We start from the raw sequence: 15,227 nt of genomic DNA, 5'->3' as shown, positions 1-15,227 counted from the left end.
ACCTGGAGAAGAGAGTAAGCTGGGACAAAGCAGCCAGGTAAAGAGACATGGGTTGGGCTAGGGATAATAGGCGTTCATAATGAATGTCAATTTCCTTTGAACTTGAGGTGGACAGGACTTAAAGACAGGTCAAAGGCAGGACACAGGATAGGACAAAGGCCCATTTTACGGAGGAGATAAGCCCACAGTTGATGTGTGGATCAAAGTTGGCTAGTGTAAGGAGGCCTCTGAGAGACTAAAGGAACAAGGTTTTCTGCCCATCACGGGTTCCATTTTGGAGACCATACAGCCAGCATCACACCCCTGTTCCCATGCAACTCAAATGCCCCACCTCCGTGTTTACAGCAACCTTACTCCCAGACTTGCCAGCCACATGGCTTCCTTTACCCTGGGCAGCACCCTCCTATCTCCATTCCCACTTCCCTCCCAGATCCCCCAGCTCAGCTGCTCCAGGGTCCTCAGTTATTCTGGGAAGTTCCATGAGCTTTGGCTTGTTGATAGGGAGGAGAGAAAATGATGCACCAAACTAGGCCATGCTGCCACTCACATGACTACATGGCCTAGGGGCTGCTGCTTGTTGGCCTTTCCTCACCTGTGAGAAAAAGACAATTGAATGAACTCAAAGTCTTCTTTCAACTCCTGCACACTCCACTGTTTGGCACTAGTCATTTCTTGGGTTGAATGTACAGCAAGTGCATTTCCCCCTCTGGTCACTTCTCTGGGCCATCTGGTGTGAACTCCCAGACTACAGTAGCCCAGGATGCAGATCTGGGGGGAGAGTAGATGGGGTTGTTGCCCTCCCTAGTGGGCAACCTGGGGTTTGTGGTTATCTCCCCCAGCTTCTCCCCTCCTGCAGACAAAATGAGTATGGGCCACTGAGAAGGAAGGTGTACTCCTCTCATCACACATCACTTTCACTTTTCTTACTCAGAGATCTCCCTGTCCCAGTAGCAGCAATTTCTTCTTACCATATTCTACATCTCAGGCAGGGAAAGAACCTGCCAATCACTCCCTGGATAGACCTTCACCTTGTCTCAGGGCTGAGCCACTGGTGGGCTGCTCTCTGTTGGTTTGGAGCCTATAAAGGTCTGGGAATAAGGTAGTGAGATAAGGTGGGAGAATTTTCATCAGGAAAATTTTTTTTATTTTTTTAGGCAGTGGATTTTTGGAAAGAAAGGCCCATGTTAGAATGGCTGGCAGGGGAGTGCTAGAAAGGATTGAAAGATCCCCAAGAACTAGAATGTAAGCTCTAGGAGGACATGAGTTTTGTCTGTTTTCTCCACTGTTGTACCCCAGTCCTTGCTTTGAGAATGACCATCACATTGTGCCCTACACTGGGAAAAGGCTGCATTTATCTTCAGTTAAGATCAGAAATAAAAATGCTCTTTCTTTTTGTGGTTGATTTTGTTATTATTTTTAATTGTTTTACATCTGGGAAGCTATTCACCTTTTGCAGATATAAGAAAAATAGGAATGGATGGGAAGTATATCCATTCACTGCACTCTATCCAGAACATTCTCTAAGCTAGGAACAGTTTAAGAGCTCAGTCACCATTGTTAGTTCATAAATTCCCTAGAAATGCTGGGAATCATCTGTTCCCTAATTCTCAATCCTTTGGATTAGAACTATTAACGAATTAATAATAAATGCCTATAGGTGAAGTCTGACCCAATTCTTTGTAGGTACAAAAGACCCATTACCTCATTTTGCCCATTGGTTCTTAATTTCCAAGGGAATACGTGAATATACTATGGCAAAGAATGAGTTCACATTTCCATGATTTCCTGGCCTCTAGGAAGAGGTTTTCAGCAAAGGAAACTAATGCATCCATCTTTAGAAACCAAGAGCTAACTTAATTAACTGTGGGTACTATTATGAATTTAGAACTTTCCATAATTTGATGATGTTTCACTACCCAGTTTCTAAACACTGACGTGGGAAGGAAACCATTTAATTCCTAACATATCTGAGATCACTTGTTAAACGGGAAGCTGAGCCCCATTGGAAACAAGGGTGTCTTGTCCCATGCATTAGAACTGGCTTCTAGAATGAAAGGAACTATGGAATCACCTTGATAACACACCCCCAACAATCCAGAAACAGCTTTTGAATTTCTTGCCATGTTAACCTCTGTCAGTAACTACACTGTTGCCCCCTTGATCTAAAGGGAACGCGAACTTAAAATTGCTTTCCCATGAGGACATGTGCCTCTCGGAGAAGTTTGCTATATTGATGTTAAAAACGAAGAGACCAGGCACAGAGAACCCGCCAATGTTGAGAGCCCCAGACAAAATGCATGGCTTTGAATCTATGCAAAGTCCCTCCTGGGAGCAGAGAGTTGAAACTAAAGAGCCTCTTCAAAGATAAAGTTCAGCTTATGTGAAGAAATATGGGAAGAAATGGAGTACTTTGTAGTATGTTCTAACTCACAAGTCCATAATCTGGCCTGTTCCTTTTAAATGCTTGGGAAGATTAAGGGTGAGTATAGGAGCATAAAGACAAACCTAGGTCTTTTTTTTTTAAGTTTTTTCTTTTCTTTTAATATATATATATATATATATATATATATATATATATATATATATATATATATATATTCAGAGAGGAAGGGAGAGGGAAAGAGAGATAGAAACACCAATGATGAAAGAGAAACATTGATTGGTTGCCTCCTTCATGATCCCTAACTGGAAATTAAACCCATAACCTAGGTATATGCCTCCATCAGGCATCGAACCCAAAACCCTTTTGGTTATGGGAGGATGTTGCAACCAACCAAGCCACCTGGCCAGGGCTCCTTCATTGTTTTTGTTTGTTTCGTAATTATATAATACTAGAGGCCTGGTGCATGAAATTCATGCATAGGGCAGGTCCCCTCAGCTCAGCCTGCACCCTCTCCAATCTGGGACCCCTTGGGGGATGTCCAACTGCCAGTTTAGGCCCCATCCCTGGGACATCTCTCTCACAATCCTGGACCACTGGCTCCTAATCACTCACCTTCCTGCCTGCCTGGTCACCCCTTACTGCCCCCCTGCCAGCCTGGTCACTCCCAACTGCCCTTCCCCTGCTGGCCTGGTTGCCCTCAACTTCCCCCTCTGCCAGCCTGGTTGTCCCTCATGGTCTCTCTCTCCTCCTACCCTCCCCCACTGACCTGGTTGCCCCACATAGCCTGCTTGTTCAATCGTTTGGTTGTCCCTCACTAATCCCTCTGCCAGCCTGGTCATAGGCAGCCATATTCTGAGGGTGTGAGGGTTAATTTGCATATTACTTCTTTACTATATAGGATTCTAGTTTCAAATTCAGAGCTACCATGTTTCCCCAAAAATAAAACATCCTTCGAAAATAAGACCTACTTACAGGTTTCCTTCTGAGTGAAATATAAGGCATCCCCCCAAAAATAAGGCCCCCCTAGGCTCTGTCTCAGAATGAAAATTAATTTACCACAAACTGGTCGCTAGGGCACATGGAAATTAATGACTACATTGAAAATAGAATGGAGAGAAATCAGCGTGGAAACTTTGTGAAACCTAAACTGCAAGAAGTTGTGACTTGGGTGAAGTATTCATGGGAGAAAATCACTGACAGTTGCATTGCAAATGCACTGCGAGCAGGCTACCTTGACAAGAAGCACTCATTTAAAGACAGTGCTATTGCTAAACATGAGAGATTTGGTCCACTGATTCTGAAAGAAATGGAGTCACAAGAAATACACCAGGAAATTCAGGAATTGGATTGTTGTGATGATGTTCCAGAAGATGATGACATGATTGTCATTGAATAAATGAGTAAATTCTTGATACTGTAGGATTCACAGTTTGGTTTGTGTTTATTACCCTATACAGGTAATAAATTTCCTTTATTTTCATTTAACAATAAATGTGTACCGTATTCTTCTTCACGGAAAAATAAGACATCCCCTGAAAATAAGACCTAGTGCATCTTTGGGAGCAAAAATTAATATAAGACACTGTCTTATTTTCGGGGAAACAGGGTATTAACATGAGGTATATTCAGGGAAATTTAATTTTCATCTCTGATTCTTTCACTTTGCTCTCTACTCTAGGTAGCCATTTGATAAAAGTTTTAAAATTATCCTTTGTATTAGTTTGCTAGGGCTGCTCTAACAGAATATTACAGACAGGGTAGCTTAAACAACAATAATTTATTTTCCACAGTTCTGGAGGCTGGACATCAGAGACCAAGATGTCAGCAGGTTTGGTTTCTTCCAAGGTCTCTCCTTGGTTTGCAGATTGTATCAGGGAACCATGACCTGGGCTATTGAAGGCAGAGCTATGCAATTGGTGGTATAGGTTGCATGTTAAGTAGAAGATCCTTATAAGATGATGTAATCTTGCTGAGGTTTTAGATGGTGTGATCATATATTAGTTGCCCAGAATAATGCCATGTCATTAAGAGAGTACCTTTCCCTCTTTACAAGTGTTCCAATTTGGGGCAATACATTCTATATGCACCCTATTTTTAGAAGTCCAATAAATAATAAACATATAACTTGTACATTATTAAAAACATTAGAGCTATCATTTTCTAGATATGGCTTGAAGTCTAAGTTCCACATTATTTTCAGTCAATACTTTGGCATATTCTGGTGCTAAGCCAGAATCAGCCTGTTTGGAGGACTCCTCTGTCCCTTTCATAAATGGTCCTATGAACCTTGGACTTTGGTGTTCAACTTTAGCTGGGAAAAGACTTGGTCTTGCCTTTCTGAGACTAGACTGGTACATTCAAGAAATTAACTCTGCTTCCAAGTTTGGAGACTGTACTGCTACCGAAAGCAGACTGCTTACCAATCTGTTGATACACTCTAACCACCTGGCAATGGTTGAAGGAATTATATAAGGCTACACCATGGGAATCAAATACTGTTCATACTGTTCAGAAACCATGCTGGCAGTGGACACTGAATTAGCACATTTGCTTGCAAAAATAAAAATAACGTGCCTTGTGTAACACTGATAATGATTTGTTCTAATCCTCCCTTTTAAGCTTATTGGAATTTCTAGAACTTCTTTACCAATTTCTTCCCAAGTGATAGCAGCAGAGACATCTATCCATATCCTACAATTACCTCAAGAAGGGAAGTCCATACTTGGTTGTTTAGAATCTATATACTTTCCAGCTCTGTGAAAGTTCTGGGAACTGTTCTTCAATTCTTCTGACAGCCTTGTATATTTTCACCTACAAATGCACAGATTAGTGCTCAGCTAAAGACACAAGGGGCCTTCTATGCAGATTTCTGGAACCCTTCTTTGCATAGTTCAATTCTCTGTGATACTTTGCCACGAATTGCAACAAGTTTATTTGACTAGATATCCTATATCCTGAGACTATTTCACCTCAACTCAGTGAGACTGTGGAGCTTCTCTTGGCTTCTCCTGTCCCATTGCTGTCATTTTAAAATTGCTTTCATTATAACCTGATGAACAAAAAGATAGAAATAGAAAAAAATAAAATTGCTTTCACACAAAAATCCAGTATTTTTTTAAAACTCAATTCCTTTGTTTCATTTTCTCAGATATCACAGTTATATAGCTTGATATCTTATGTCTGAAAATTTTTAAAAAATGTATTTTGTACAGTTTTTTATTCGTTTTGTGGAGGAAAATATTCAGTATTAGTTTCTTCTTCATAACCACAATTTTGTCATAATTAAAAAAAAAAGTTTATATATTTAAATCAGGACTGAAAAAAGGCCACACATTTTGATTAACTAGTGTGTATTTTTACTTTTATTTAATGATTAAGTCCATTTGTCACCTTCCTCATTGTCTCTTTTCTCTTCAATTTTCTTGAAAAAAATCTGCAAGGAAGGAGAAACCAAGGTGGAGGCATAGTAAACACCTAACTGCAGCCTCACACAACAATTTCAAAAAAAATACAACTAAAATACAAAATGGACATTTCCAGAACTACAGGAAAGTTGACTGACTGGAAATTCTACAATTAGAAGGAAAGAGAAAACCAGAAGGAAGATCAGAGGAGCTGTAAAAAGCCTCTGGTACAGATACACGGTGCACGTGGGAAGAGGACAGAGCCGGAGAGGAGGGGCAGCTGAGTGCCTGACTGGCTTTCCCTAGCCGGAAGGAGATAAAAGCTCTGGACTGTGCTGAATCCCAGTTCCAACTGCACTGAACCCCAGTTCAGTGGGAGGACCCAGGCTCATACAGAGGGATTCTAAGCTGTAAGGTGGAAACTCAGGGGAGCGGCAAAAGGCAGAGCCCCGGAGGTGCGCAGGTTGCGCACAGAGGATGGACTGTTGACTGTGCTGCTGGATTGCCCTAGTGGGAAGGAGACAAAAGCTCTGGACTGCTCTGAACCCCACTTCCAACCCCACTTCCAACTGCACTGAACCCCAGTTGGGGGAGAGACTAGACTGTCTGGTAGTATGTGAAACTCGATGGCATCTTTCTTTCAGAGGTGTTTGCAGTCAGTACCAAAGCAGTGAGTACCAAAGGACACTGAGGAGCACTGAGACTCAGGAACCTCATAGGGTGGGGCTGACAGGAAGCCAAGGCTATAGGCTCCACCCTGAAACTCTTCCCCATCCAAGATGAACACAGAGGTTTTTGCAATTTTCCAAGTCTAGTCAAATAAGGCTGTCTCCTGGCATAGACACAGCTGATCCTCACAACCAATTGGCCTGGAGGTCAGTTCCTCCCAGTGATACCAACAACAATTAAAACTTAACTACAATAAGGCTGTACACACAGTCCACAAAGGGGTGTACCAAGAGTGTCCACCTCAGGTAATTGGGAGGCTGACCCACTAAACCATATAGGACACCTTAGCACACAAAGCCACCCTACCAACTCAGGGAAGCTGCGAAAATGCAGAGACAAGGAAACAGATCACAAACGAAAGAAATGGAGGACAAAAAGCGACTGGATATAGAGTTCAAAATCACGCTTATAAGGTTTTTCAAGAATTTCCTAGAAAAGGCTGATAAAATAAACCAGGCCTATGAGGATATGAAAAGGGATCAACTAGAAATAAAAAGGGATCAACTATAAATAAAGAATACATTGTCTGAAATAAAAAAATATTATACAGAGTCTTATAAACAAAATGGAAGATCATAAGAATCAAGTCAAAGATTTGGAACATAAAGTGCCAGAAGACACTCCCCCACAGAAGCAAGAAGACAAGAGAATCCAGAAAGTTGAAAATAATGTAAGAAACCTCTGGGACAACTTCAAACGAACCAACATCAGAATTATGGGGGTCCCAGAAGATGACAGAGAGCAAGATACCGAAAACATACTGGAAGAAATAGTGACAGAAAACTTCCCCCACCTGGTGAAAGAATTAGACTTACAAGGTCAGGAAGTGCACAGAACCCCAAACAAAAGGAATCCAAAGAGGACCACACCAAGACACATCATAATTAAAATTCCAAGAGCAAAAGACAAAGAGAGAATATTAAAGGCAGCAAGAAAAAAGCAGGTAGTTACCTATAAAGGAGCACCCATAGGATTGTCAGCTGATTTCTCAACAGAAACCATGCAGGCCAGATGGGAATGGCAAGAAATATTCAAGGTGATGAATAACAAGAACCTACAGTCAAAAATACTCTACCCAGCAAAGCTATCACTCAGAATCGAAGGCCAGATAAAGAGCTTCACTAATAAAAAAAAGCTAAAGGAGTTCATCACCGCCAAATCAGAATTATATGAATTGCTGAAGGGGGTTCTTTAGGAAGAGGAAAAAAATAAAGATAAAAATTATGAGCAACAAATACATAGCTATCAACAAATGAATCTAAAAACCAAGGGAATTAAAAAACCTGATGAACAATATTAACTGGTGAATATAACAGAATCAGAGGTATGGAAGGGGAGTGGACTGATGATTCTTGGGGAAAAGGGGAGTGGGGGTGGTGCGGAAAGAGACTGAACATAAACTGTGCACCTATGGATGAGGACAATGGGGGGTGGGTAAAGGGCAGTGGATGGGATGGGAACCTGGTGGAGGGAAGCAATGGAGGGAAAAATAAGTGAGGAACATTTGTAGTAATATGAAGAATAAAGGTTTATTTAAATAAAAAAAATAATAGGGAAAAAAGAAAATAGAAAAAAAATCTGCAAGGTTTGTATGTAGAATTTCCCATATTATGGTTGTACTGAATGCTTTCTCATAATGTCTTTTAATGTATTTCTTCATATGCATGCTCTAGTAATTAGTAATTAAATTTGGAGATTTGATGAGATTCAGATAAATTAATAAATTATTTTTATAAGATGGCTTCACAGATGTTGGTTTGCTTCTCCATCAAGAGGCACATGTTGGGGGAAAAAAAGAAAAGAAAAAAAGAGGCACATGTCACCCTGGACACTGTGGTGTTGTTAGAGCATCACCCCATGTACCAAAGAGATGAGGGTTCCATTCTCGGTCATATATCCAGATTTTGGGTTTGATTCCTGGTTGGGGAGTGTGCATGAGGCAGCTGATATATGTTTCTCTTTAATCTCTCTCTCTCTCTCTCTCTCTCTCTCTCTCTCTCTCTCTCTCTTTCTCTCTGGAATCAATGATTTTTAGTTCTCAAGTGAGGATTAAAATTTTTTTTAAAGAAGCACGCATCTCTTTTTGTAATGTTAATAGCCATTGATGCTAAATAACTAGACTAAAATAGTTCTTTTAATTTATTAATATATTTATTAATATAAGGGAGCCTGGGCCTCTTTCTAGATTGAATTTCTAGACCATGCAACTGGGATTATTATTTCTAGCCATAAACCTGTTTTTAAAATATCAATTATATTGACAAATTGGAGCTCCAACAAAAGGGGAATGTTTTTAAACTTGCTCAAGGAAAAGTTGACCCATTTTTACAAACTGGAAGGAGGCCAGCCTGAATTATATCAATTCATATATATTATTTTCTTTTCTTTTTTTAAAAAAAATATATTTTATTGATTTTGTACAGGGAGGAAGGGAGAGAGATAGAGAGTTAGAAACATCGATGAGAGTCATTGATCAGCTGCCTCTTGCACACCCCCTACTGGGGATATGCCTGCAACCAAGGTACATGCCCTTAACCGAAATCGAACTCGGGACCCTTCAGTCCCCAAGCCGACGCTCTATCCATTGAGTCAAACCGGTCTCGGCTATTATTTTCAAGGGTATGCTCCAGATAAAGCTGGGTTCAAGTATACTGCCAGGAGGGAAGGCACCCCTAGGTCTCTTTGATGAGAGGCAAGCGTAGCTTTTATGTCAGTCATACTCAGGGGTGCTCCAGTAGTCCTGAGGATATGTTTAAGCTGTTTGTAGAGTAAATTTGTTAAAAATTTTAAAAAATATATATTTTATTGATTTTTTACAGAGAGGAAGGGAGAGAGGTAGAGAGTTAGAAACATCAATGAGAGAGAAATATTGATCAGCTGCCTCTTGCACACCCTCTACTGGGGATGTGCCCACAACCAAGGTACCTGCCCTTGACAGGAATTTAACCTGGGACCCTTCAGTCTGCAGGCTGATGCCCTATCCACTGAGCCAAACCAGTTTTGGCTTGTTAAACTTTTTAAATGTTAGTTTAGGGAGCTGACATATTAGCTATAAGCATAGGACTTTTTCAGCAAAGGTGAGTGTCTGCCTAACTTTCATATTAGTGGACATAAAATTATTTTTTTTACAAAGCACTTTCTATTATTTCTTTGTTCTCTCAAGATTTTCTCTAATATTATAAGCCTAATTTTGTACTAAGACTTGGAAATTGGGACACAGATGATTCAGGGACTTGGAAATATTGATTTATTCAGGGCTCCCTGAACCAGTCCCCTGGTAGTGTCACACCTGTGCTCCCAGTTGTGGAACATGGTGGGGGAGCTTTTCCACCTCCTCACATGCCACACCTATGCCGAAGAACCAGTGCCAGTGCCTTCTGAGAAGCTCTGGGGATATGTCAGGACTGCTTGTGGTGTCTTGCTTTGAAATCCATTTCTCTGCAATATCTGGGAAACTCAAACATTTTCATAGTGTGTTGGTTCTGTGTGTTGTGTACTCCCCCAAATGGTCTGAGCCATGCATGTAGTTGATCTGGTTGCTTATACTCATCTGCATCTAACCCTTTTCCTTCTGGAATGCTCCCAAGATGTTTTGCATATTTGGTAAAGCACAATCTTAGTTTCTTAAGCCCTATGCTGTTTATTTTTGGAGTATTGCAGTATTGATATTCCTTCCTCCACCACACTCCAGGTACACTTTAGAGGGTAACTCCTCCTCTGTATGATAAAATATTTGTTTAGTGTGGGATTTTGATCTCAACTTTCTGGGAAGTATTTTTCAAAAGCTACTTCAGCAGTTTCAACTCAGGTGTGGTGACAACCTCTTAGCATTGATGTGGCTTATCGCTGGCTTATTGCCAAACAAGAGTGATCTTCTTTGCCTCTTTGTCTCAGTCTCTTGAGGGAAGTGAAGCTAAACTGTATTTTCACTGTTCTTATAGAACAATAGCAACATGTATCCCAGGTTTGGGAATAGTCCTATTTCATATTTTCTGACTAGTTATCTATACAGGCTGTTGAGGTGTTCTGGAGATCTGTCTATTTCAGTGCTCAGTCCGTGTCTTCCAGACCATGCCTGGAAGTAGAAATGGCACAGAAGCTTCTTGTGTAAGGTCTCATGTCCTGTTTGTTGATTTTAAAACTAAAGTCATTGAATTGTACTGCAGGAAATGGTTTGTCTTAACTACATGATTGGGTGACCCTGAGGTAGAACCTGAATGAGCAGCCTGCATGCAGGTACTTTATTAGGGCAAATCATGCTGGATCAGGAGTGAGGAGCAGAAACAGGGAGACAGGGAAGGAAGGCTCCTATATGATGCATGTGGAAGAGGCCAGCTCCAAGAGAATTCCTCAAGTGTCTTAAGAAAGGTATCTTGGAACTGTCTGCTTTTCCCCCAAAGGGAGAAGCATTTATCTATGGCTTCATCTCCCATTGGTCAAGGTGGCCCAGTGGTGATAAGCCCCTGTGCTCCCTGTTTTAGTGCCCAGAGGTCCTAGCAGGCATCAGAGGCTTAGGGTGAGGTGCTGTTGAGCCACACCTGCTCAGGGATGCTGGCAGAGGCTGGAATGAGATGTGAGCCCAGGCTAGGAGAGGTGGACCAAGGGGAATTTCAGTAGGGTCAGATATTTTATTAGGGAAAGAGAGAGACAAAGGTCAGCACATATGTCTTCTTTATCCTGATCCAAGGACATGTTTATTGATTTTAGAGAGAGACAAAGGAAGAGGGAGAGAGAGAAACATCAATGTGAGAGAAACATCTATCTATTGTCTCCTATATCCACCCTGTCTGGGGATTGAACCCACAACCTAGGTATGTGCCCTGACCAGGAATTGAACCTTTTTGTGTATAGGGCAGCATATTTATCTTTAAATGAAAATATCTTCTTAAGTTTTACCAGATCTCAATTCACATTGATAGGTGAGTAAAGATGAAAAAGAGCATCTGCATTTATATAATGTCTAACAAGTTCCTCCCATCATTCCATCTGGGTCACATTTCAGTGTGCCCTTGGCTGACACAGGGAAGATGCATGGAGCTCATAGTGAAGGTACATTTAAACAATGGCAGTTTTTAAGGAACACATGGCTTATCCCATGCAGTTCAAGCAAACTTGTATTCTTTTCAATACTCTATCGTTTATTATTTTCTAATGGTTATTTAAGAATCACTAGAATTTTATGAAGGGACTTATATCTGTTAAAATGTACTCAGTTGTGCTCTTAATGGCAACCAAGGCTGTGTCAAAGGGAAAGACCACAGGGAGATTCTTATTCACATAGGAGGTCAATTTGACTTTGCAGTGGAAAACCAGCTTATTATTACCCAGAATTGAATAGATGTTTGTGCTGTGTTAGCTGAGGATGATTCCTGTTTTATCTTAAGTTATACCTAGGGGATGAAGATATGAGCTGCCATTGGCAGAATGGGGTATTAGAAAACAAAATGGCAATCAAGGAATCTTTTACTGAGTACTTACTATGTACTGATCAGTATGTTAAGCTCTTTATCTATTTTCATATATCCAGTCTTTATACTAATCTTATGAGAATGATAATATCATTCCTCAGTTTACAAATGATGAGAAGGAAGTTCAAAGAGCTTATTCAAGGTGGCTCAGCTAGTTAGTGGCAATGAGGACATTTGGCTGTAGATTTGGAAGATGATAAACATGGGCTTCTATCTCCTTCTAGCAGCGTAATCTTGTCAAGTTACAGGATCCTTCAGTATAGATCCTCACTGAGGAAATAAAAGTTATGGTAAAGATGAAATTAAATATGATAATTTTCCTGAACAATCAGCTTGAAATAATGTAGAGGAGAGCAATTTACGGGAGACAGCTAGTCTCTGGTGCCAAACCCTTGGCAACCGCTGAGGAGGCTTACTATGACTGCCTACATGGATGCCTCCTGTGAGTTTAAGCCACTTGTGTTATGTTTACAGTTTGAATTTGGGAATTCTCAGGTTGGGACAAATGTCTGGCCCAGACATTTCACACCAACAAGGGTGTGTGTGTGTGTGTGTGTGTGTGTGTGTGTGTGTGTGTGAAAATTGAGGGGTGGGGTGGCTGGGGAGTCTTTGGACACTGACCTTATCTCAGCAACTTCTCCCCATTGACTCTACACAATATGGTTCTTTCTCCTGTCTCTTATTGCTCATGCTTCAAGTACTTCCAGATTTGAGGAACAACTGTGGAACTTTTCCCTTAGAATTTGCTTTGAGACCAAGGCCATTTTGTGAAGTTTGCTTCTCTTGTGCAGTTTGGTCTCCTGCACTAGGATACTGAGAAGCTGGTGTTCAGAATGTGTGAAGAGAGGAAAATCAGCGTTTTCCCGTACTTTTTCCCACACACTGGATTGAGTCTCTGGGAAACTGATTTTAGTGGAATCTCTTAAAAGGTGTAGGGTCAAGGTTTCACTAGGGTGGAAGAAAAGACATTCCAGCATCAGGCCCTTGGGTTCACACTGAATCAGAAGTCCTCTCAGCTGACTTGGGGTATTGCTGTCTTGGGCATTATGACCTAGTTGAGAAGAGCAAACCCAAATGAAACAACTTGAGAATGCTTAGAAAGCCACTTAACAATATTGGAGGACAACATTGTAGAGATCAAGTGCTGAAAATATATCAGGATAGGACATCTGAGTCCCTTCAGAATCATATAGGCAAATACTTCCTATCAGGTGAGTTTGGAAAGAGTCTGGAGACACTTCCTGTCCACAGACTGGGCACTGATTGCTACCACACCCCCTGTCCTGGTGCTGTGAGACCACAAACTCACCTGCAGAGGAGACTGCAGATCTGGACACTTGGAAAGGAAGAGAGCGGATGGTGCGTTTCTCTACCATACAAAGTCTCACACTGGTGCCCTTCTGTTTGCTTAGCACTTACTGTTTGTTGGTACAGAGTCAGGCAACAAACACACATCAGCTCATTTATTTCTGCAACAGCCCATGTATATAGGGACTCCGGAGTTAAGTGAGGGTAGCATACTGTCCAAAGTCAAGAGCAATATGGGGGCCTGGCATAGGTTGTCTGACCGCTAAGCCCCTGCTCTTCACACCCAGGTCTTCTGTCTGGCTGGCACACCCTTAGATAGGACAGGGTTGGGGGCTGTTGTGATCCAGGTACCATGCGCAGCACTTTGTGAACATTTTGCACTCAGTCATTTAATAGACCCATAGCTCAATGCTGTCATTGATCTATCAGTTGAACAATAGGTACAAATAGAAAACTAAAAGTAAACCAGGTCCCTCCTGGTGCACAATGGTTCTCTCAGTGAGCTTCATGGTCAGCCATGTTACCTGAGCTATAGCCTGGGAAAGCTTGATAAGATTCCAGTCTATGGAATCTTTGTGAGCACGTGTGTGCGAATATATGTGCATGTGTGTATGAAGGTGTGTGTGTGCACATACATACTTGGGCTACTTATGTATGGAGGGAAGATGATTGGAGGAAAGTCAAGTTCTTAGAAATATGTGAGGATGTTATTGGAGCTTTATAATCTGATTTCTAGTCATTTTTTGCCATTGACCAGCTATATAACTTTGATTTAGTCACTTAACCTATTTGTTCCATCAAATGTTAAATTCTGGGATTGGAATAGATTTTCCCAAAGAACCTTTTCCACTAGGACAGTGTATGATTCCAGCATTAACACTTCAAAGTCTTAATGATTCTTCATTGAATGTAGCTTAAAATGGCTGCAAGCTGAGCACGTTAGTGCATTCTCTTGCAGACAAACTGTCCTTGAGAGCTAATGCCCTTGAGTAATGTGAGGTTCATGTGCTTCATTGTGCCAGCTATTCTTGTAGTGTTTTTCTAATCCTTCATTTTGGCAGCATTTGTTTTGGCTGAAGTTTTGAATTTCCTCCTAACAATTTGGTTTGGGTTTTACCATCTATCATGTGGTCCTTCAGGGGCTGGTTGCACCGACCAACTTTTTCAAGTGGAAGTGATCTGTGGGGGCAGCCTGAAGGATTGTGGGGGCAGCACCTACTTGCTGAAGCCAAAGTGAAGACCTGGAAAGGAGGGTTGAGGAGTCCAAAGCCTCTGAACTCCATTTCGCCCAGTGAGTGGGTCAACGTTAACTTAGATCATCCTGAAATGTACTCTTTGTGTTTCCTTTAAACAGAGGACTACTCAGTGGCCATAAGCTCCCTGGTACATGTACCCCAGGGCCTTGCTGTGGGAGGATGCCTGGTGGGGCATAATATGATGTCTGGGGTTCTGATTCCACCTTGGTGAAGCCACATTGTGCAGCCTCTTTCATTCTCACATCCGTAAATGGAGACTACAGAATCTGTGCCTCTTAGAAGAATTTGGAGTAGTTGAGAAGCAAATGCATGTGAAAGTGCTTTGTAAAGTACAGAGGACAAGGACATGATGGGAATCTTGGGCAGGCATTTGTAGGGTCAGATGCATTTCGGTTTGAACTGCACTTTGGTTATTGTCTAGTTATGTGGCTTTGGAAACTGCTCAGTCCCCTTTATAAAGGGTTTGGCAAAGACTAGGGCTCAACACATGACAGGTCCATTTCCTTTAAATTTGAAGTGCTTTACAAAGGAAGAGTATTAATATATAAACATAACTTAAGGCCGAAGGAGGGCTGTGATGGGGACTTGGAGGAATGGCTGAGAAATAATGAGCAGGTAACAGCAAATGAGGGGATTGTTTGAATTCTTATAATAAATTAAAGAGGATCACCTTTCTCAT

The sequence above is a fragment of the Pipistrellus hanaki genome, assembly GCF_964339955.1.
Source record: "Pipistrellus hanaki genome assembly, chromosome: 2".
NCBI classification, from domain to species: Eukaryota; Metazoa; Chordata; class Mammalia; order Chiroptera; family Vespertilionidae; genus Pipistrellus; species Pipistrellus hanaki.
The sequence above is the reverse complement of the archived record's forward strand: the minus strand, read 5'-3'. Positions refer to the sequence as shown.